The sequence below is a fragment of the Ornithodoros turicata genome, chromosome 4 (assembly GCF_037126465.1).
Source record: "Ornithodoros turicata isolate Travis chromosome 4, ASM3712646v1, whole genome shotgun sequence".
In the NCBI taxonomy this organism is placed as follows: Eukaryota; Metazoa; Arthropoda; class Arachnida; order Ixodida; family Argasidae; genus Ornithodoros; species Ornithodoros turicata.
In genome coordinates this window covers 36,131,666-36,154,562 of record NC_088204.1, presented here as the reverse complement: position 1 = coordinate 36,154,562, position 22,897 = coordinate 36,131,666, and the positions used below count along the sequence as shown (strand labels likewise).

Sequence of the window (22,897 nt, the reverse complement as noted above, 5' to 3'; positions counted from 1 at the left end):
GCATAAGTTCTCTGTTACTGTAACTGAGATGCACATTTGTAAAGTACTTTTGACAGCTCTGCAAATTGAAACTGGCTTCAGTGTACACTACAAATGCATCGTAACATTTAATTGAAATATAATATAAGAGCAGAAGCAACATTTTGTCACAATTCAAACTATAGCTTTCTTTTTTATTGTCCAGGGATTTAGGAAATAGAGTAGGACTTCCTGCCCTCTCATGTTTTGACGTACTTGATAGAGTTGTAAAACCTGCAACAAAATAAACAAGAGAAGTATAAACAGTTTCATCTTTCCCTTTTGAATTTAACAAGCTAGTTATATTTTACCATTTGTTCACTTTTGTATTCTCTGTTGGTGAAAAGATTACCGGAAAAATGATGCTGCAGATCAAACAATGACCTGTCATCTTGATGAAGATCAGGACATTTCTTCAGGCATGCTAAGTGAGACAAAAGAAATGTACAATGAAGGTTGTACAAAAACAGCAAATCTCCGTCGACTAAAACTTTATATATGTGGATGTTACCACATCGACTAGTTTCCATTCAAAAGTAGACTAGGCAAGGGTGTTTGGTAGGTCGTTGGGATGTTGATGTGCTATACCGTTAGAGCACATCAATATAGATGAGGGTCAAACACAGTAGACAGCGTACTGGCTGCAAACTCAAGTGAAGATTTATTCAACAGAACAAGAAACCGAAAGCATGAGTAGAGAAAAGCAGCGTCCGTGCAGTGTACGGTGAACCATATTAGTCTCTGAGAAGGTAGGATCGGAAGAGCAATAAAGAGAAATGACAGTTGCGTCCGAGATAGGGGAACTCTGCAAATTTAGGATCAATATGATGTGGTAACCTTGCATGGCTCACTGGAGCTCTGACACACATTGAACAATTCCAGTAGTTGTGGCTCCAAAGACAATGAACGTTTGCTGTTGCACTGGGTATTCAAGTGTAGAGGATGCATCTCTAGAAAATTAATTAGCGTTCGTTAGTCATAAAGTCATAACTCCATCTCAACAGGAAGTATTCTCGTACCCTTCAAACAAGCTAGTAGTTGTCATCGGTTTCTTCTCCTCTTGTTGACGTCATACTAATGTTCTGCACCTGTCAAAAGACTAAAAAAAATGTCACAAAGTCTGCAACACGTAACAAATCTAGTGCTTCCATCTGTGGACTTTGCATACCTGCTTTCAGCTATTTCTGTCATGTCAACTTGAGTGCCTGGATCACACATACGAAGCAGTTTTGCGCCACTTCAACACTGGAAGGCCCCTAAAATTAAATTTGTTGATGTTGACAATGTTGAGTACGGGACAAGTAGGATAACATAAGTAAAATGGAATACGTCGTCGCTATATTATAATTTATAGATGTGTGACGCCTGTACATACCTAAGACGTTGTGTTTTGCTTCAACTCGTCACCTCGGTGAAGCAAAATCACTGGGTACTCAGCATCAGTGTGCTTCGGACGTCTTCGCAATTCGCCTCGGCATCTTCGTAGTCATCGGCAGCAAAATGAGCTCAGCACATACCACACGACTGCTACATCTAATAACCGAGTGTTTTGAACCACATTCGTTTTCGCGCACTCTCCTAGGTTTAGCTTTAGGTTTAGGTTTAGGTTAGGTTATGTTAGGCTCCTGTTGAATCTTGTGGTAGGAACGCCTGCCGCCGATGGTGAACGAACATGATTTTTGCATTCCCGAACACCAAAACTGCACCAGGCGTATGTAAGTCTCTCGAATAATTGATACAACAACCACGAACATGTCATTCACTTCTCTTCGCGCGACCAACACGACCGCCCACGACGTAAACAATAAACGCGATAACACAGACGGCCTTGCAGATGGCGCGGCGGATCGTAGCACGTAGCGGCGAAGTAGCTGAATGCTTTATTAACGTAAACGCTATGGAAGTGAGCGTCATTTTTAAAATAGTGTTTAGCTGTAAGATAATGTGCGTCAGCTTTGTTCTCTACAAAATTAACTCTCACGTGGTAAGGGTTGACCAATCCCTGGGAGCCCTGGACCTGAAACCCAAGTTGCTCTTTTTCGCCGTTCGCTGGCAGCACCGTCCATGTTCCGGCAATCTTCAAAATATTTATACGTAAAAAATATGCCGAATTGAGAAGTAATGCTTTCTGTGTGTTATCAAACAACGATGTTGTGCACGACAGTGGGCAAAAATATGGGGATTATTTTTCACTTTTCGGTCCCTTTAAGCTGATTTGGATGTGCTGGCGTTGAAAATTATCGCATTCGTCCAAGGTATCACAGACAGCGTCCTCTTTGCCAAAGCCAACGATGTAGTCGACGCTTTAACATGGCAACCTCAACTTGGAAATTCTGCTCTATGCTGCTTCTGTTCCATGGCGTTCGTGCTCAACTCAGACCACTTGGCGCTACGCTGGTGGAGTTCAGTTTTCAAAAGTTGCTCCTTCCGGGTAATTGGGAACATGTTAAGGAGCTACCGCATACGTCATTCTAATAAATATACAACTCGTCCTCTACCTGAATATCGGCAATATGCATAAGTTTGGGATATGCTTTCGGTCAGAAGGGTTGCAACGGTATGAGATCCCCCCCCCCCTAAAATTCCCCGCCCGGCCTCTTCACTGCCACTGCACAACTGGTTCACAAGAAGGAAGGGCCCCACATTTTCTGGCCAACATTTTAAAGCATATTCCACCAACTCTCGTCACTTTTTCTCGCTGCTTGTAGACTGCTCTCCGACCTGGAGTAGACGACGTTATGGGTACCTCCGCGTTAGCGTCGGATTGGATGCTACAATTCTACAAATGACGTAACAATGAACAGAGGTATCTGGATGGCGGTACGTCTGGTCGCCCGTATCTGAAAAAAAGAAGTATTGAACAACTTGTAAACAGAATGACCCAGCGCAGAAGAACAATATTACACCTATTACACCCATATCTCAATAGCTGCAGCAGGAGTTGTCACCTCCTATTGCTTACTTCCATGCCTATTAATTACTTGCATATCAGGTGAATCATCAAATATGATCCATATCCACTGCGTGTCTTTAGGTCACCTTGCAAAAACGGTCAAACACTTGCTGACTGTCGGAATAATCCTCAAGTCTCGTGATTAATGCTGCTTTCGGTGCGAAATATACTAGTCCTCGATAACTCATGCGGAAGTGCGGTTAGTGCACAGTAGGATTCTTCAGGGGCTAAATACGTGTTATTATTCTTGTGAACCATACAATACAGAGTAAAAAGCAACGCCAAACTCCTATTAACTGTGATTACACTGAGGGAAGGTAAAACGGGTAGGAACACTTTATTACAATTAACATGAACAAGACTTTCGTGCAGAGCCTACACTTCATCACGGTAAAGAGTAGACATACAACAGGACGTATACATACCAATAGAAAGAGAGGGAGAAAGGGAAATTGAAAAGCAAAATACAATCGAAGACACTTATCCAGCCAAGGGAGTTGAAAAAACAATAAGAAAAACAAGTAAAAAGGGAAGCATGCCGGACAAGACCAAAAACTACAACACGGGCCCATGTGTCATAACAGGGGAAAGGCGACCCTCCCAATGCTCCCTTTACTCGGGGGTTTCGGGGAAGGCTCAAGGTACGATCCCGAGCCGGCCGCGCTGCTACCCCCACCCCCGGCCTGCAGACGCATTCACCGCCAACATTCATACTTCCTGGATAACGGGAGGACGACCCACTTGAAGCATAATTAAAAGTTGAACAACTGTAACAGGCCAGCGTATATGTTTAACCTATGTGGCTGAAGGAAGCAATATTTAGAGATCAGGTAGGATTCTCGATTTTTTCGTTTTATGTCATTTGTATATGCGGATTCAAGGAGTACAATTAATAAATGAGCATTAAAGTCATGTCGCGATGCATTAAAGTGTATAGAGTCAGGTGTGGGGCGATCATTGACGATGTCGCATTTGTGACGATAAAATCTTTCTTTTTGAACTACATTTTAATATAGCGTTCTTTATCAGTTTGGGCGGATAATTGCGTTTCTGAAAGTCAATTGACATCTCTCTAGCGCGTTCAAGAAAATCGTCGTCATTAGAGCATATACGCTTGAGGCGTGTAAATTGGCCGTACGGTACAAACTTGCATAAAAGGAATATACCACACGGCCAATTTACATGGCTTAAGCGCATACACAGTAAATCCGAAAACACCCTTCTAAGTGTAAATTCCAGGGCGCACTCCTTTTTTTACACCTCTCAAATGAGTGTTCAAGTACACCTTTTTGAAATGGTGTTTTCTACGAGAAACACCTTTTCTAAATGGTGTATTCTGCAATAAACACCATTTGAGATGGTGTATAGTGCAAAAAACACCTTGTTCAGCACCCATTGGTATCAGTGTTTTAACAGGAATACATCAATCCGCATGGTGCCCTTAAAGGGACTGTCGCATCCGGAACCGTGGTTACCAATCCAATACCAATGTGTTCGGTACACTACCACGAGCTATATGCCAAATTTTCTCCTTCCAAAACGGACCGGGTGGTGAGGAATCGAATTTAAAAGATCCGGTTTCGTTTTGATCCTCGAAAGCGCCAGCGCCAACAACATCGCGTGACGCAAGGTGGAATCTGTCTAATCCGCTGTGAAGGACGCTATCGTCTGCCGCCAAGTCTGGGGCTGCTTTGTTTTTTTTCCGGCACGTCGCCCGTATTCACATGTGACACTTTCTAGTGACGCGGATACTATCTCTATGCTTGCATTCTTCGCGTGAGATGTCGTTTGGAAACCGACGCAGCGTTCGAGACTCCAGGAAAACTTCCTTCGAAAACCTCGATGTTTGATTTCGCACGCCAAGGATACAGCTACAGCCAGACCCCAGACGAAGCGAAAGTTGGAAGCAGCTACATCACTAGCGGGTATCCAGATGAAGCAAGGAGTGTTCATGCTGTCCGTGTATGCTCCTCGCATTTCACCGATAATGTGTACCTGGATGAGAACACCATGCAAGTGCAACTTGGATTGACACAAAAAAGGAACGAATTGAAACTTGACGCCGTTCCGACAGTGTTGCAGGAACAAAGCGAGCCAGCAACTTCGACAGTAAGTCACAATGTCTATGTAGTTTCCCAATCGGGTCTGTCACTCTTGCGCGTGAGTAACTTAGCAGCAAAGGACGAAATCGGTACAACGTAAGGTGTCCCCTGACCTATGATTAATAGCTAGATAAATAAAATACAATAAACAAGTAAAAGAACATTATGTCATTCATATGAACGTGATTGGCTTTTCTCGTTGTCGGACACGTTATCATGAAACTTTCCCTGTTGCTGAACCTGTGACTTTTGTGGAATGTGGTAGACATGGTTGGTTTTCATGCGTATTACAGCTGCAGGCAGCTCGACAGGGTCAAGCGCAAGTGGTACGTATATTACTTAAATACATATAATGTGTTTACAATTTTTCGACACAGAACAATTCGCAAACTATGAACCCCGATCACTAAAAGGAAGAACTGACGCTGTTTGTGTGCTGGTGTTAGAAACATACACTATATACAAACAGTACCTCTGTCCGTAACATAAGCGCCATAAACAACTTCCCAGTTTCCTTTTATCTCTCTGTTTGTGAACTGTTTGTGTGCGGTAGGGCGGCGGTTTTTGCGGTTGTCGTAGCCAACTTGAGGTGCACTTTTGATGTTCTGTGTTATAGAAGGACCAAGTGCTGCTTATCCAAGTCCCATCCATCCATGAAACGGCATCAAACAATGTACGTGTGTGCATGGCAATTTTGCTGAGAGACCTGGTTTTTACACTAATGCCTTTACGAGACCTCTGACAAATTAGGATCTTCCAGAACAGTGCTTTCTTCATCCAAGTTCAAGAAGTAAAGATAATGACTTCATGGCTTCTACTCACATCTCACAGCTACATGCCAAAACAAAATAACTTGACAACAGGAAATGAAAAAAAAAATAAAAAATAAAGGCCCGTTTCAGGTCCACCCAAATCTTTGTGCAGAGGCTGTCAACAACAACGGTATTGTGAGATGATGAATGATGCTGATGCAGCGTTGAGATTAAGCGCTTGTTTCCTTTTTTGCAATGCTATACATTACTGCTGGTTAAATGTAAAATGATGCACCTACCTCCAGAGATTAAAGAGGCTTCCAGAGATGTAGTGTCAATTCAACAGAAAAGCTGCATGTTCCACGAGGCACTGTCAGATAAGCATTGGCCAAATTTCCTGTCCTGTGAGCTTTGATAGGATATGCCGTAGATAGTAAGAGACCTCTTACTGTAAAAGGGAGATGCATTATTCGAGTAGTGGGGTCTGAGGCATGAGGGTCATTTCAGGATGTACTAACCCTTCCAAAATTTTACACTTGGTTGTGCCCAGAGATCGATCTAGATCCCCCCCAACACCCTGAGCTTTTTTCCTGTGTACCACTGTTATAATGAAACCGTTCAATTTACTGTCCAATCGTCCCGTTTTCATTGCAATTGAAGTACTTACAAAACTGTTTATTTTATTTTTTATTTTTGTTAGTCCCCGCTTCAGATCCCAAGGGACATCGCCAGTGTGGTGCACGCTGATAACTGTCTGTGCATAGCAAATCATAAATATCTGTGCGTGAAGAGTTGGATGTGGACTTGTGCAATGGCTCTTGAATGGACAACACTCAGTCAACACAAAGATTTATTCACATTTGCGTAACTTATTGCCTGTCATTATAATAATTATTGTAATACATAGACAAGAGGTAATGCTCTGCCAAGGATCTCTGAAGTTAGTCTTGAAAGCTGTTTTCCAAACAGTGGTGCTAAAAAAATTGGATCAATGGCAAGTATCAAAATTTGTTTTGCTGTATCAAGGCAGAACAATCTTCCGTGGGAATGACAAATTTTGGACATTCCCAGACAGATGTATCAGTTACTATGATAATGAGGTGTAACTGTACCATTAGTGAGTTATGAAACGTTACCTGAAATTATTTGACGTGTTGTATCCCTCACATGCTATAATACTGCCAACGATAAGAAGCATTACACTACCATTAAAAGTATAACTGTCACTTATGGCCAGGTAGTTTATTGCTCCTGCCTATTCGTTTGCACTTCTCGGGATTACTGTGGTAACACACTTCTGTTTCACACTTCTCAGTTGGCAACTACGCAAGTCTATTATGGTGTAGGTGTGAACAGGAAATGAGGCACACTAAAGATGAAAGTCCTGATAGGACCAGGATGAAAAACGTTGGCGAATCATGCGGACGACACACCCAGGTTTCTGTCGTCTGTTTCTCGGTCCAAGGACTCAGCTTGTAACTCAAACTCAGCTTGTAAACACACAATAAGCAGTGAACCTGACGTAGCTGTAAAAAGAAAGGACACTTTCCTAAACACGTAGTGCAGTAATTTCCAGACAATCATTCTAATTCTAACCCGGCCCTTGAGTTGCACAGTAGGTTAGAGCCTTCGTAACTTCCATGGGGAATTCGTTGTGTGTGCAAACAACGACGACAACTACGAAAATAAGGATTGATCGACCTGCCTATCTATCGTGGGCACAGTAGGCGAAGACTGTGATCGTCGCTGCAATACTGCGGTGGATACACCACCAGAAGTTCTGGCCGATGACAAAGAGCTGGGAACAAAGTGTGATGCGTGCGTGTGGTGCGTGCCGTCATTGCACAACTCTGCCACTTCACCAGCACTGCAACATATAGGTACTCATCCGGTTCCTGGGGAGCACAGACGCCGCACAAACACTTGGATTGTATCCTGCGTCGTAGTGTGAATGTCACGGGATTAAGTATTGAGCACTCCGATCATGAACGTACCTAAATCAGTGCTCCTGAGGCTCGTTCTGTTGCGCTAACACAGCTGCGGCACGTACATCACCAGCGACTTGCAGAAGAAGCAGATCCGTCGAATATGGGCCGTCATCAAACATGTATATTCGTCACGGGAGCTATTACTAAAGGCATTTGAACAGCACGATTCGCCACTTCCGCGTTCCGAGTCCTCCATCTCCGTATGTGCCTTCGTCTTCGTCTCCCTGACCTTGCTCATGCAAGCTGCAAGCCGCGGGGACTCCTCTGGCTCGCCGCGTTCTTATTGGTCAGATTCCTTGTGACGTTGCAAAATATTCTCAGCAGGGAGTTCCGCTTGACGACCGCATCCGTCGTCTGCTGTAGCGCCGCTTACACACGAATTATGCAAAAAGTATTCCGTCGATCGGAATGGGACTGTCGGAGTCATGGTCAGTGAAGGACGGGGAATCTCATTTCACTGTGGTTTCGGAATCGATCTGTGGTCGATGCGACTGTCGCTTTAACCAGAATGGCACGTGCAATATGATATACTGAAGCCCAATTAACACATCCGGCGTATGATGTCAAGAATTTTTGTGGACTTTCTGTGACTTGAGCGAAGTTGAATTTCTCCGTTCTATATGTTCACTCGCTCACGACAGGCATAAAATACACGAAATAAAGTACTGCAAAACTATAATGTATCTATTTTATTCCGAAAATGCATACCTTGAAAGTGGTATCCAGTGTCGACACAATCGTACAAAACATGCCGCGCACAGGGTACTGAAGTATTTCACACATACACATGCTTCATGCGACACAGTGTCGCGTCGCACAATTGACAGTCAATGATCGGCTGCAGTCTCAGTTCTTCTGGCGACCCACGATGAAACGGCGTCTCTGAAGCGCTAGAGAGAAATGTGTCTGGAATAGGGCGTTCAATCGCAAATTGGTAATGCTCAAACGCAAGTGAGTAAAACTGAGTAAAATCATCATAGCAACAACGAAGTTGGTTCACCCAGCTTACTGTTCAACAAAGTAAGGCTTGCAAAAACGAGAATGAAATTCGCAAAATCAACAACGGCCACGAACTGATACTTGTACACTTACCTAACGGGACGCAAGACTGCAGCCACCGCTCAAAACATACAAAAACCTACAGCACAACAGTCATGGTATGAATACAAGTGAAGTTTGACCATACACAGCTATCACACAGTTTACCCGTTACGGCTCAAAATCATATCCTCCTTTGTTCTTTCATGGCCTGCAAAAACGAGAATGAAATTAGCAGAACCAACACAGGACACGAACTGATACTTGTACACTTACCTGACGGACGCAAGACTGCAGCCGCTGCTCGAAACAAACAGCAAAAACCTACAGCACAACAGTCATGGTATGAATATAAGTGAAGCTTGATCACACACTTCTATCACACAGCTTACCTCTTACGACGCAAAATCATATCCTCCTTTGTTCTGTAAAGGACGAGCGAACGCTGAGACTGTTGAAACATCGTGCAACGATATGGAACAAAAACCTGCTGTGTTTTCAATAGAATACTCCCCTTTTAAGGGTCTTCTTGTTTTTAAACACCAACTTTAAGAGTGCTTTATGACGAATACACCTAATTAAAGGGTGTTTCAGAAAACACCCACATTTCATGGTGTAAAAAAGGAGTGCGCCATGGGACAAGCACGTGCTTAAACAAGGTGTAAAATGATTTACTGTGTACTTATTATCACCAAAGTAACATTATTATTTCTTTTTCTCTGCTACCAAAAAGTAGTTTATCCGTAGTAATGCAGTCTAATTTATTTGTCGTGCAGTACAAACAATGTTTTTTGCCGGTTAAGTACATGAAATCTACAGAAATCGTAAGATCTTTGAAAGGACTACTACGCAATCCTTCCCAGTAAATATTGGTGCATTGACGTGTGCAAAAGTTCCTGTTAATTCACAATAACCAGATGTCTGCACAACAACACGTCGAAGACATCACTCCTTCTGTCCCGCAGGTTTTTGTTCATTGTTCCGTTCCAACGATATTCCGATGATGCTAATGGCAATGACGCCTTCGTGACGAGGCGAGGGGTCGAGAGCGAGGCACGGAGGCGCAGAATCAAAATGTGGAGCAAACCTGTCGCATGCACATGATGGTCATCTGGTCGTATAAGTTGGAAATATGTTGTATACTGAACTGAAGTATAAATAATACGAGGAACCGCCTTCTCAAAGCCAAATGTATTTAGAGTTTAAATATCTAGCTAAAAGGTGACAAAGTGGCATTTAATCATAAGTTCAGATCCAAATACCGCTTTGTTTAGAGAGCCGATAACATGGATCTCTCTAGAGAATCTCACGAATTCCCCACGAGTGGCGTACACCCCACACGTTTTTTTTTTTTTTTTTTTTGCAGCACACCCAGAAATTGCTTATATTACCCATACAGCTGGTATCCCAATGAATAGACCCACAAATATGCCTCTATACACATATACCCCCCTACTCAACCCCCCCCCCCCCCCCCCGGCAGTATAGGATGCTGGGTACCCCCGTGAGGTCGACCTCTAGTGCCTTTGCAACGTCGCATGGGATCACACTGACATGATATTTCTTCCCCAACTTAACTCGCTTTTGAAAACACCCTTTCTGACATGCTTTCGGTTAAAACTGTGTAACAGGAGGTGCAGAAGGGTGTAAATCACTTCAGCACCTTTTCTGATCGCAGTATCTGGAGTTAAAAAGGGTGCTTTTTTTTAAACTCTTTTTCAAACACTGCGTGAGACACTCTTCATCATGGTCACTGGAGTAAAAAAAGGTGTATATCAATTAAAACACCCTTTTTGTGTAAAAAAGGGTGTTTTTGTATTTACTGTGATATGCTCTAATGACAACGATTTTCGCGAACGCGCTAGAGAGATGTCAATTGACTTTCAGAAACACAATTATCCGCCCAAACTGATCGAGAACGCTCTATTAAAAGTTAGGTTTTTGCAGAGAAATACATTGCTTTCCTATCAGCCTATTAAACAGTGCAATGATATCGCTGTCGTCATCGTCTACGTTTCGTCCCCGCACTTTCATCTGATGACTATATGACAAGCTTTCAAATTACCTTCATTTGCTTCCTCTTGTTAACCGCCGCCACATTCGTGACATGATGTTTCTTTATAAATGTGCGCACTCCATATTTGATTCCCGTTTTCTGTGAGGCCGCCTAAATTTGTGTCTCCCACTTGCCACTCTACTCTACGGAACCCCCCAACGTTCTATGTCAACCACTGCTGTCCTAATGATCCTCTTACACGGTGCCAAATTTTGTTTAACTCGCTTCCTTCATCTCTTGATATTTTTTCATCATCATGTACATCATATAGGCACAATATCTTTTCTCATTTTTTGGAACGTTCATTTCTTTGATGTTTTCCTGATATATTTTCCTTCTTTTTTGTCGTGGGATTGTGTGGGTTTCTCACGTTACAATGCACTTGTGCTCTTTTCTTGTTTTCAGTTCAAGTCATGTACTTTTTTTTTCGTGTACAGTTTTTTATTGCACAAAAACGTCTTGGTGTTGTATTTATGTGTATGTGTACTTATGTATGTGTGGTGTTATTGTATTTATATGTATATTGTGTCTGTTTGTAGTGCACTGTATTGTATTTGAGTGCACCAACATTAGGGTCGTCATGACCGTTCTTGGCCACCAGTAAAACATTATTATTATTATTATTAAAAACCTTGAACAACACTAGATCCATTTTTGAACGTCATCTGAACATACTGCACAGCGATGAAAAACTTTTCCAACTTTTCCAATATTTTTCCAACTGCTCCACTTGTAACTTTCTGCAGTTTTCGCAGTATTTACAATATCCTCACCTCCTCGCTCTTAATGCGGCAGCAATTCGGTTCCTCTCCTTGCAATAAAACGCGCTGTCAAACATGTTATTTCATAAACCCATGTACGTCTATCTCTAGTAACGTTAATTCATTTAATTTACGCTATTTGATTATGTGCAAAAAATGCAACATTTAAAGGGACTCTCACCAGAGGTTCAACAAATCTTTCGTTTGCATCTATTACGGAGGTATAATATGCCTCCAAACCACACGCGAAATATTTTGGCTGTGCGCGGCGGCAAAGTTTGCCAAACGGGAGCTGAAAACCAGCTTGGCTTTTCCTCCTCAACTCACGCAATCGGCGCCGAAATCTAGCCTCTTTGTAGTGGATCTCCGCCAATTTTCGTGTGCGTGACGAACACATGAGGTTCATGTTTCATTGGGCGCCCGGACCGGAAATTATGTTGTTAGTGAGTTTGTGAGAGCGGCGGCATCCGGAAAGCGATATTCAATATGGACGTCGAAGCAACACATGCGGAGGCTTCGAGCTCGGGACTTTTTTCTGACCTTTCTGCGATCGAGAAGGAAATTCTGTGCGCTGAAAAGTTCGGGTGCCTCGCTTTCGAAACGTCGCCGATGCCGCAAATGCGGGCCGAAGTCAAAGCCCTACAAACATCGGCCACAGATGAAGCGAACAGGATCAGTCGCCTGTCTTCGACAGACAAGTAAGCGATGAGCTTTTTAACGCACACTGTGATCGAACATGTAAACGTTCTCTGAAATTTCGTGTCCTCATATTTAATGCGTACTTGCTGTTTAAGGTGCCGGTGCGGCTGGTGTGTCATAATGCCGAAGGAGATCGAATGCTTGTGCTGCAAGGAGCTCGAAAGCGCAGCCGAATGACAGCAATATGAGTGCATTACAACCCACGAAGATTTCCAATTTCTATGCCTCAATACGACTGTCCTAAAGGTGGCACATTTTGAATTCCGTGGACAGCGCGAACCTATATGAGCGACCATACTCACAAGTAAATCACATGTGGCCCTGTCGAACGATGTTAAAATTTGGCGCTCAAAATTGGTTTGGTCCTGCATTAAAGTCGCTAAAAGCTCCAGTACAGGGCGCAGCACATAAAAGACGACACGATACAGAACTGTGAATTGGAGAAAAGCAATATAGGCAACAGTGTAATTGTCAGTGTGCTGTGTCTTAAGTCACCTTTTTATGTATTGCCCTGTGCTTAGGTTTTTAGCGTAGGCTTTTAACGATATTGAGTGTTCTTACTTTCGATTCACTGAAAAGTGAAGAAATGTTAGTTTCTAAAAGAATACAGCACGTGTAGTAATATACAGGGTGTGTGCAGATCAATTGCAGTCGCTCTCAAATACATGTGGAAATGCCACGACGCACACCCTGTACTGTAACCGGTTACCTATTTGCATAAACTATATTTTATGTACATCTGCGTAGACGATGTGGATATACTTCGTATCGCCAGTTTGCAAGGTGTTTTTACCACAAGCTCGGAAAAACAAGAGCATGGTCATCCCAGCCTGTGCAGTGAACAGGATCTGGCGAGCCTTCCACACAGAAATTGCCACAGGCTTCAAGTACCCAACATCCTAACTGGTACCTCTTCACACAGCTCCTCTATCGCATTTAAAATAATATAGCGTCTGTATTTAGGATGACTTATAGCTCGCAGGATCATGCATGGTTCATGAGTTCAATATGTTGCGTTGAAACACAACACTAGTCCTTTTTAAGGAGTCTTGCGGAACGATAGATGAGCACTCCTTTCGTGACGTTGTGTACCGTTGCTACACTGAACAATTTCTTGAGCAAGACTGATGAACAAATGAAAAGCAGAGTCTGTCTTTCAAATATGCATGTTGTTGTTGTTAAGTGATCCATGTTGATGTCCGCCCTCCTGTAATGCCCCTTTGAGGTATATTCATGAATAAATTAATATCAAAACAAGAAAAGGATGTAACATCTATTGTAATACCTATCCTCTCTTCGTGTGACTGATACATAAACATTCTCAGAAGGTATGTTGTCACACTTTGCCTCATTGTGCCTAAAGCCTAATTCCACCTCTTACATCATTTCCACATCCTCAATCTCCAAAGCTTTACAAGGCTAAAGTAATCAGGTACTACATAAAAAAGGGGAAGGAGGAAATTAAAAGCTCACACATCTAAAATTCGAAGAAACCCTGGTGTTTTCTCGAGGCTACTCATGTCTCAGTCCTGGATCAGATCCCTATAGCAAGCAGCTTTTCGGGGGCTCAGTGATTGATTCCCTTGATTGCCCTGACTGTGAGGCAATACTCATCGGCTTGGTGGCAAGTGGGCTTGCGTCTGATAGTGCGGTTTGAAATAACGGGAGCAAGGAACATGTCTCTACGGTCTTAAGAAGGATGTCAACATAACCTGTCAAGGCATAGCATTTCATATCGCTTTCAGTAAGTACAACACTGCTCATAGAAGTTGCGACCATTGGTGTTGGGAAAGCATGCTGAAGTTACCTGATGCAGTGCATCCAGAACAGGGAGGTCAGGTTCATAGAGGGCACCTTATGAGAGGAACAGCGACAGTGCCCAGTGAAGACACTCCAGGAAGTTTGTGCAGGTTTAGGGGGTCACGCCTTTTAACAGTTTTGATGGAAAGCAAGGTGTTGTAACACTGACCTCTGGTGTATGAGTTCCTGTTATCTACAATCAGGTACCCATGTTCTAGTAATCTGGAACACCCTTAGCTCTCTTGCAGGAAATTGCTAATGAATCTGAGTGTCTTTTGTGGAAACAGGTTGTAACTATCTTCCTATCCACCCTTGTTAGTTGCCCTAGAAAAAGCAAATATGTAATGCTGCACACAATATCTAATGCTAGCACAGTAATTGCTTTGAGTGTTCTCAGGCTCCTGAAATGTAGCTACCTCGTGCATATGCTGCGCCATGTCGGCAAGAACATAAATCAGATTTTCTTTACTTTCGAAATTGGCCCTTCAGTGCTTCATGTTACTGCAAGCATGGTATCCTCTAAACAATAGGCAATAAGAATGATTTCTACAATGTAATGAGCTTTGTAAAACAACAACTTTACTTGAAAATATATTTCAAATGCCGGGTGACGACCTCATAATGTGACATCCTTAACTGCAAACACCGCTTAACATAACGATTAAAAACAGAGCGTAAATGTTTTGCCGCCTATCCCCGTGGCATCATCAGTACAACAGAGGCCAAAGACGAGCACATCAGCCTACTTATCTAAAAGGGCGTCATACACATCCGATCGGGGCCACAGTTCTATTACAGGCTGATGCATCATGTCTGATAAACCAGGACTCTAAGAACGTACTAGGGCCACATCGCTAGTCATGTGCAAAGCTTACCGCACCATCAAAATTAAATACATGTCCCTTAGGCCAACAATGGTAGACTAATTCGGTCCTGGTTTGAGTAGCATTAGAAGCCTTGGCAACGTCCCTTGTGTGCTGTTTTAGTCTTGTCCCACGTCTTCTATCTTTCTCGCCAATGTAGGTGGCATCACAGTCTATGCACTTAACACAGTCTTAATGCCTGATGGGCAGAGTGCCCTTCAAATAGCGTATGGAACACCTTGGATGAAAGGAATGCACACCACTCATTTGACTCCTTCGATGTTCTTTTTGACTCTTCTCTCTTGTAGCGATGATGCCACCCGGATAGGCGACGAAACGTTCACTCTCTTTGTTCTCATTAACTTTCTATTAACTTTTTATGAACTTCTCTATAAACTTTGTTTGAATGATGATTAGTGGTGAGCTTCATACCTTGGGCCATTACTCTAACAATTGCTTGCGGTAATGTGGCGAAATGGGGTAATGAGCCTTGTAAGCAATTTACTTGGCAGTATAATTATTTATCTGTCATAGGTTGAAGAACCGTGTGGTGTTACATAACAGAGGGGCGCGTAATTATACAAGACCAATCACCTAAAGGCCTTGCTTCACACTAGATTAAAATGTGATGCAAATGGCGATATGGTAGGTTCTCCTCACGAATTGTTGGCACGGTTGCGGTTAGGCAAGAAACTGCATATCCAGTTAATTGTAGCAGGATAAAATTTTATTCAGGCTAGTTTAGCCAACAAGCGACCATCAAACACAGTGTCAAAATCCCTTACAAAAAAGAAATCCTGCATCTACGTGGACCCAGAAATCAGGACAGTTTAAAATGCTGTGACTGAATCATGTGAGTTTTGCCTATATACCCTTTTCTAAAGCCATGCTGGAATCTAAAAAAAGAAATTGATATACTCAACATGGTTAACAACGTGCTGGTATATAATGTGCTCCATTAGTTTATAGGGAACCCTAAAAAGTGGAGCTGGTTAGTAGATAGAAAGAGCATAGTTGACACCGCTTCTGAAGGCAGAAATTACCTTGTGACCTATGCCCTCGACTCAGACACATACAAAGCACTTTTCACACAGATTAACGCATCTTCGTTCCAGCACTTCCACCTTCAAATGTTCATCGCTGTTGGGTGGTCTGTGATTATTGTAACACAGATCTTAATTGAAATGCAGGTGCATAAGGGATGCTCTGAAAAAAAAAAGGTTTGGTTTTAGTCCTCTTAATGTTTCCGAAAATAAACTTCACAGTGACTATTTTTCTGAAATGAGCAACTTCAGAACGAAAGCAAAGGATATCTCTGGCCATATTATTGTATCCAACAGAAACAAGGCACTTCAATTGAATAATGGCAGTTAAAGATGATGATGATGATTCAATTTTAATGGCGCATAAGTAACTCAGGCTAGAGTGCGCCAAAACCATGGAAAAATTGTGACAATTAAAAATCGGATGATTATACTAAAATAATATTATAATAAAAATAAGCAGTCGAAGAAAAGGCAGATACAATTGTTGGCATTATGTGGCTGGTGTCGAGTTTTCCACACTAGGTGTTCAATAATAATGTACGCTAGATATGCTATAGCATCACAAGTACAGCGAGATACACACTCAATATGTGGTGGGGATATGTGAAACCAATATAACACATACTTACATTTCAAACTTCCTTGAAAAAGGCAGTCCAGGTCTGTCGGATTTGTCAGACTCGATACATAGCCAGTAAGCACAGTGTGGAATGACTGATTCATCTTTCGAAAGCACAGGTGCAGCCCCCACGACCTTTCGTCATCTCAATGCTTCAGAGCAGCATAGCCTAGTAAGGAGCCATCAGAAGGGTCACATGTCACATGAGGGTTCTGTGGGATACGTAAGAAAGCACACGTGTTACAGAACAGCTACGAGAATGATAGGACGCACTGGCATGGTTTTGAGTGCGTAGACTTGGAACTGAAAACTAAATGTGCTAACCTTGTTGAAACTGATTTTCCGTCAGAACCACACGAGAGCACACTTGGTTTTTTAGATTTCAAAGAATTCAACTTCAGCATTTGCAGTACATCGTCAGGTCCCGATGCTCCTTTGATATGCAGCAGACAGAATTTCGCTGAGGCGAGTGACTGCCGTTGCGGTTCGTTGCTTCGCAGCAGATCAAGAACAGTACGCCGCAATGATAGCTGAAACGTTCAGAATATGGCGAACAACTCCAACACTAACCCAATGACCCGAAAAAGGCACGATGAGCCGGGAATCAGACAAGTTCGCAAGCTCGTCATATGGCAGCCATTACAGCTGACCGGATAGGGAACCATATGGAACGCAAGACAACAGAACGCAGATTGAAAAGGCAATCGTGGAACCTACTGCATGTGTTACATGCACGGTATATTTTTCTTTTTGAGACTCTCTGACAAAAACATATTAACATATAAATGCCATTTCATAAAGGGAATTGACAGGGTATTGTGTGACCAGTGACGCGTTTGAGCCAATTGCGGGTGTTACCAGTGGCCCTCATATTGACGTCATTCTGATGGTGGGCCGGGGTGGATATTCTATATAAACGTATGTTTTCTCGGTTTGACGCTAGGCGTGCTGCACTCGATGAAGTCGAATGTTTAAAATTCGAGTTAAGAGAAACCGTGGGGTTTTAGTGCGTGAATTTTAGCATGGAGAGTCCTCGTTGGGTGCTTTATCGACTGTAAGTACGAAAGAGCTCCCACAACTTCTGGTCAGAGCCCCTTTAATATACTGCTGAAACATCAAACTCCATGCGAAAAAGATTTTAGGGCCACAAATGCGACATATAGTCAATAATCGCCGTAGACATGTCTATATACACTTTGCTGCATCGGTACGCGACTTTAAGACTCATCTGTCAATTGTACTTCTTGAATCCGCATAAACAAATGACATAAAACCAGAAAATCGTGAATCCTACCTGATCTCTAAGTTTTGCTCCCTTCGGCCAAATGGGTATACGCTGGCCCGCTATGGTTGTTCAACTTTTAATTATGCTTTATGTGGGTCGTCCTCCCGTTATCCAGGAAGTGCGCATGTGTCTGCAGGCCGAGGGATGTAGCAGCGCGGCCGGCTGAGGACCTTCTCGGAAACTCCCGAGTAGAGGGAGCATTGGAAGGGTCGCCCTGCGTTTTTCGGCTGTCCACGCTGTGAACTTTCCCCTTTTAGGTGTCTGTGGCACATGGCCAACGGTTTTTTTACTTAGTTTAGTTATTGTTTTTTCAACTCCTTCGGTTGGATAAGTGTCTTCGATTGTGTTTTGCTTTTCTATTTCTCTTTCTCCCTTCCTTTCTATTGGTATGTATACGTCCTCTTGCATCGCTGCTCTTTAACCGGGTGTAGGAGAAAAGATCCCCTCAAAGGTGCATCCCACCAAGATTGCTTCGTGTCTGTTCTTTTATTGGCCTGCGCTTGTTGATAATACGGTCTTTAATACCGTGTACACATTGCATTCACTAAAGGGCGGATAATTGTGGACTAAAAGCTCCTGAAATATGCATGCAACTGAACTGAAATCTCTAAAGACATCCGGAAATTTTATATAAAGCGATTGATAAAACAGAAACGAGCGCTACTTTTCAGCTACTTGACTAAGAAGCAGGTGCTACTAGTGAAGCAGTACCTGTTTCTTACTCGAGTAGCAGGAAAGTACAACTTGCTTTTCTTTTATCGCTCGCTTTAAATATAATTTCTGGACACGTTAGAGCAAACATCCTGTATATATGAATGAGTAACTTAGTACAGATGGATGCGAAAGAGATACAGACTAGAACTAATGAAGTGAGTTGGGAAGCCTTATAAGGATTAAAAACAATTGCTAGTTTTATTACATTTACAAAAGGGAAACTGAATGGGAAGTACTACAAATAGATTTACGGCTACATTTAGAGGTTTGCGTTTCCGCAGGGGTCGGCATTTCGAAACATCGACCCCTAAATGTAACTGTAAATCTATTTCTAGTATTTCCCATTTAATTTCCTCCTTGTAAATATACTAAAACTAGCAATTGCTTTTAATCCTTATAGGGTTCCCAAGTCTCTTCATTACTTGTCGTCCATATATATATATATATATATATATATAACAAACGTCGCCATGCCAGTACTGGACAGCTGTTTCGGCCTTGTTGGGCCTCATCAACAGTACGCAGGCAGGCAACGTTTGAGTGGATGGCGTCAGAAGGTCACGTAACACGTGATTCCTCCCGTCAGGGTGAGATAGCTCACTCAGTTATCAGTTATCTCTCACTCAGTTATCTCACCCTGACGGGAGGAATCACGTGTTACGTGACCTTCTGACGCCATTCACTCAAACGTTGCCTGCCTGCGTACTGTTGATGAGGCCCAACAAGGCCGAAACAGCTGTCCAGTACTGGCATGGCGACGTTTGAGTTACAAACATATATATATATATATATACGGAGTGTCCACGCTAAGTGTGAACAGATTTTTGAAAAATATATAGAACACTTTTTCCAAGATGAAATCAATTGCAATATAGCATATGCTAAAGGGCACTCCCTAGCAGGGCATTAGCAAAGTCCAAAGGCAATGTCTTAATTAACTTTCATTAATTAACTTTTTAATTATAAAAGCTACAAAGTTGTCCCAATGAGAACATCTGTTCCTTTCGGTCACCTGAAATCGAACCCTTTTTGAGAACAAAAATCCCTTCGATAGATCGCCCGCAAAAAATTCGTGAAGAAACTCCATTTTTTCTTTATTTTGCTCATTGCGCTTCTTAGAAGACGCGTCTTTCTTTCACCCCCAATGTGAGAGGGAGAAAGAGCACACTATCGCCTCTCGCGTCCTGGAAAAAGATTAAAAGGAAACAGAAAATGCAACCCAAGATAAGGCCAGTTCCTATAGAGTCACCCGATACATTTGTTTTTGTTTTGTTTCCGCAACTTAAAGCTCATCTTCGACGCATGAGGCGGCACTGTGCTCCTCCCCCCTCTCCCGTTGGGGATGAAGGAAATACGCGTCTTCTAAGAAGCGCAATGAACAAAATAAAGAAAAAATGGCGTTCCTTCACGAATTTTTTGCGGGCGATCTATCAAACGGATTTTTGTTCTGAAAACGGCTACGATATCAGGTGACCGAAAGGAACAGATGTTCTCATTGGGATAACTTTGTAGCTTTTATAATTAAAACGTTAATTAATGAAAGTTAATTAAGACATTGCCTTCGGACTTTGCTAATGCCCTGCTAGGGAGTGCCCTTCAGCATATGCTATATTGCAATTGATTTCATCTTGGAGAAAGTGTTATATATATTTTTAAAAAATCTGTTCACACTTATCGTGGACACCCTGTATATAAGTAGTAAGCACTGACGACGAGTATCAGGAAACACAATCAGTCTGGGCACCATTAAATTATCAATTAATGAGCAATTAGGACACCCCACTGTAATCACAATCCTCCAGTGAGTCACCACACTAATTGGGGAGCATCTAACTCGTGTCGAAATCCCTTGCATGTTTCCGCATACTCGTGGTCATGAACTAGAAGAATAGAAAGAAACAGAGCGGAGAGAAACAATTTATTCGAAAATCAACGATGCCGTGTCAAAGAAATCGTTCTGGAAGACCAAGTGACCAGCGTCCGCCAGCATGCTGCTTGTTGATGGCTGGTAGCTGCAGAGATCGACGATAGGTGGCTACCTAGTTGCAAGACATCACACCAGATGGCATCACCATCGTGGCTATATGCATGAAAGACAGAAAAAACAGCAAAATAATAGCGGCAGGTAAAAATTGGAACAAGAAAGACAGTGCTGACCAAGTCTAAACACGCAAGACCATATACAAAACATAGGGGAAAGGCCTAACCGCTACGGCAAATGCTAAACTTGCAACAGCACGGAGAATAGGCATAGCACGAGCGCTTAGCCCTAATCGCCTCGTTAAAATGAGCAGGTTATCTGGTCATAATCATCTGGATGATGATTTGGAATGCCCCTTCGAACATGAACAGCTGCCCCGTTTGCATACACATCAGCATGCCAGGGGGCGTTCTAGCATGACATCAGGACATGAAGGTCTGACTTGCGGGGTGAGGAGAAATGTGAAAAGAAAATATGAACATATATTCCGTCACATCGAACATCAGAGCATGCCGTGACATCAGGACATCGAGGTCCCAACTTGCAGCCTGATGTTAAGGGGGAATCACTTCTTCAGAAATCTATGGGTGATTTTCGTTCGCAAAAGACACGTGAACGCTCTAAACTATCATCATGAGATTGGTATTGACGTGTTTTTTGAGCTTTGAGAGAGCTTTGAGAGAAATTGAGCTTTTCTCTAGTCAACGACGTATGTTTTAGAGGGCAAGGATGAGCCGTTGATTTTTAATAAATTAAAGTTTGGTGTGTCTCGAACATGTGCTGCCATCTCGATAGAGTGTCGCACACTAAAATATTTGCGAATTTGGGCTGAATACAAATCAAGTCCTGGAATTCTACAAAATGTGTCATTGACAAGGACAAAGCAAGGAGAACACGCCAGTACTTCTGTTTTGACGATACTTTAGGCCGTTTCTGAGCACTGTGCGAACAAACGTTCTCTATTGTCTTGCGCAGAAGTGATTCCCCCTTAATATCGGGATTTCCTCATGTCGTTTTCTGCTCGGGTTGGTGTCGGCTCATTTGCATAGCAAACTTTGGTAATGGATATTGCACGTCTTAGTATATTTGAAACAGAAGGCGGCACCTGAATGTCGGGTGTTAATTGTGCTAATTGTGCTATCTAATATTTCCTTCAAAACGTCAAATTGAAACAATGTTAATCATCATGTGAATCATGTTAATCATGTGAACGTTAATTAAAACGATATTCGTGCTGTTCTGAACTCTTTCAATAAAAAGGGTGCTTAACAAAGCACCCTGCGCAGATGGAAGAGTTACAGATTCGTTTTCCGTTACCTTAACAAACCGCCCTTGGATGGCGTTCCCAGCAGTTTTCTTAATGGACAGAAATATTTTCGCTTTTGCTTCTATTCGGTGTCCCTGTAACTTACGCTTGTTAGCATTTCTTGTTTCCGGGAACGAACCGTGCCCTGCAGTTTGAATAGAACTATCCAGTTGACTTGAAACTGCACTACACTGCACCAACGACTATGAAACAAACAAACAAAAACTATTTGAATGATGATGATTGAGATGTTTCATCACCAAGGATGATACTCTACCCCATTGCTAGCGGTAATGCGTCAAAGTAGAATTGTGACTCTCCTTACAGTTAGGATCAAAGTCCTACAGAGTCCGAGGATTACAAAGCACTTCATCCATAACGGAATACAATTCGCCTTCTCATTCCTTCGTTTGCAGTAAAACACGCTAAGCTGTAACAGGACTTGCCGTTTCTCATTATTAATCCTCCTTCTGGTTTGCAGCTGTGCTTGCTGTACAATTTCTACCAGACGTATAAAGCCTTGAACGAAAGCGCATGAATGGGGACCATCGGACCTTCGCCTTCACTTGAAGAAATCGTTTTATATTAAATTCTGTTGGATATACTGTACGGTCTAGCAAATAACAATAATATGCCGTTTATCAAGCGTACAGTGTGTGTCAGTGTGAGTTCACTGTGTGAAGTAGCGTAAGAAAAGAAAGCGCGACTTGTGAGTTGCCGGGTCCGTATCATTCCCAAGAATTAAGAACAAAACGTAAAGTGTGCTTCACCTAGTACACCCATGTGCTGTGTGATGGCTACCCTTACACTACCCGTAGGCGTCATGCATTTTGAACGGTTTTTCTTGAATAACTTAAGTTCACTTCCATTCATTGCAATGCTATCTGGAGTTTTTGTAATACGCTACCAAACGAAT

The 22,897-nt window shown here is 42.5% G+C and overlaps 1 long non-coding RNA gene across 1 annotated transcript in view; it reads left to right on the top strand.

Annotated features, from left to right (window-relative positions):
* Positions 1-22,631, top strand: part of LOC135392995 (uncharacterized) — a 28,178-nt gene extending 5,547 nt beyond the window's left edge. The window contains exon 3 of the long non-coding RNA XR_010422362.1: positions 22,463-22,631. This is a non-coding gene — a long non-coding RNA (uncharacterized LOC135392995). The remainder of the gene's footprint in view (positions 1-22,462) is intronic.
* Positions 22,632-22,897: the final 266 nt, after the last annotated feature.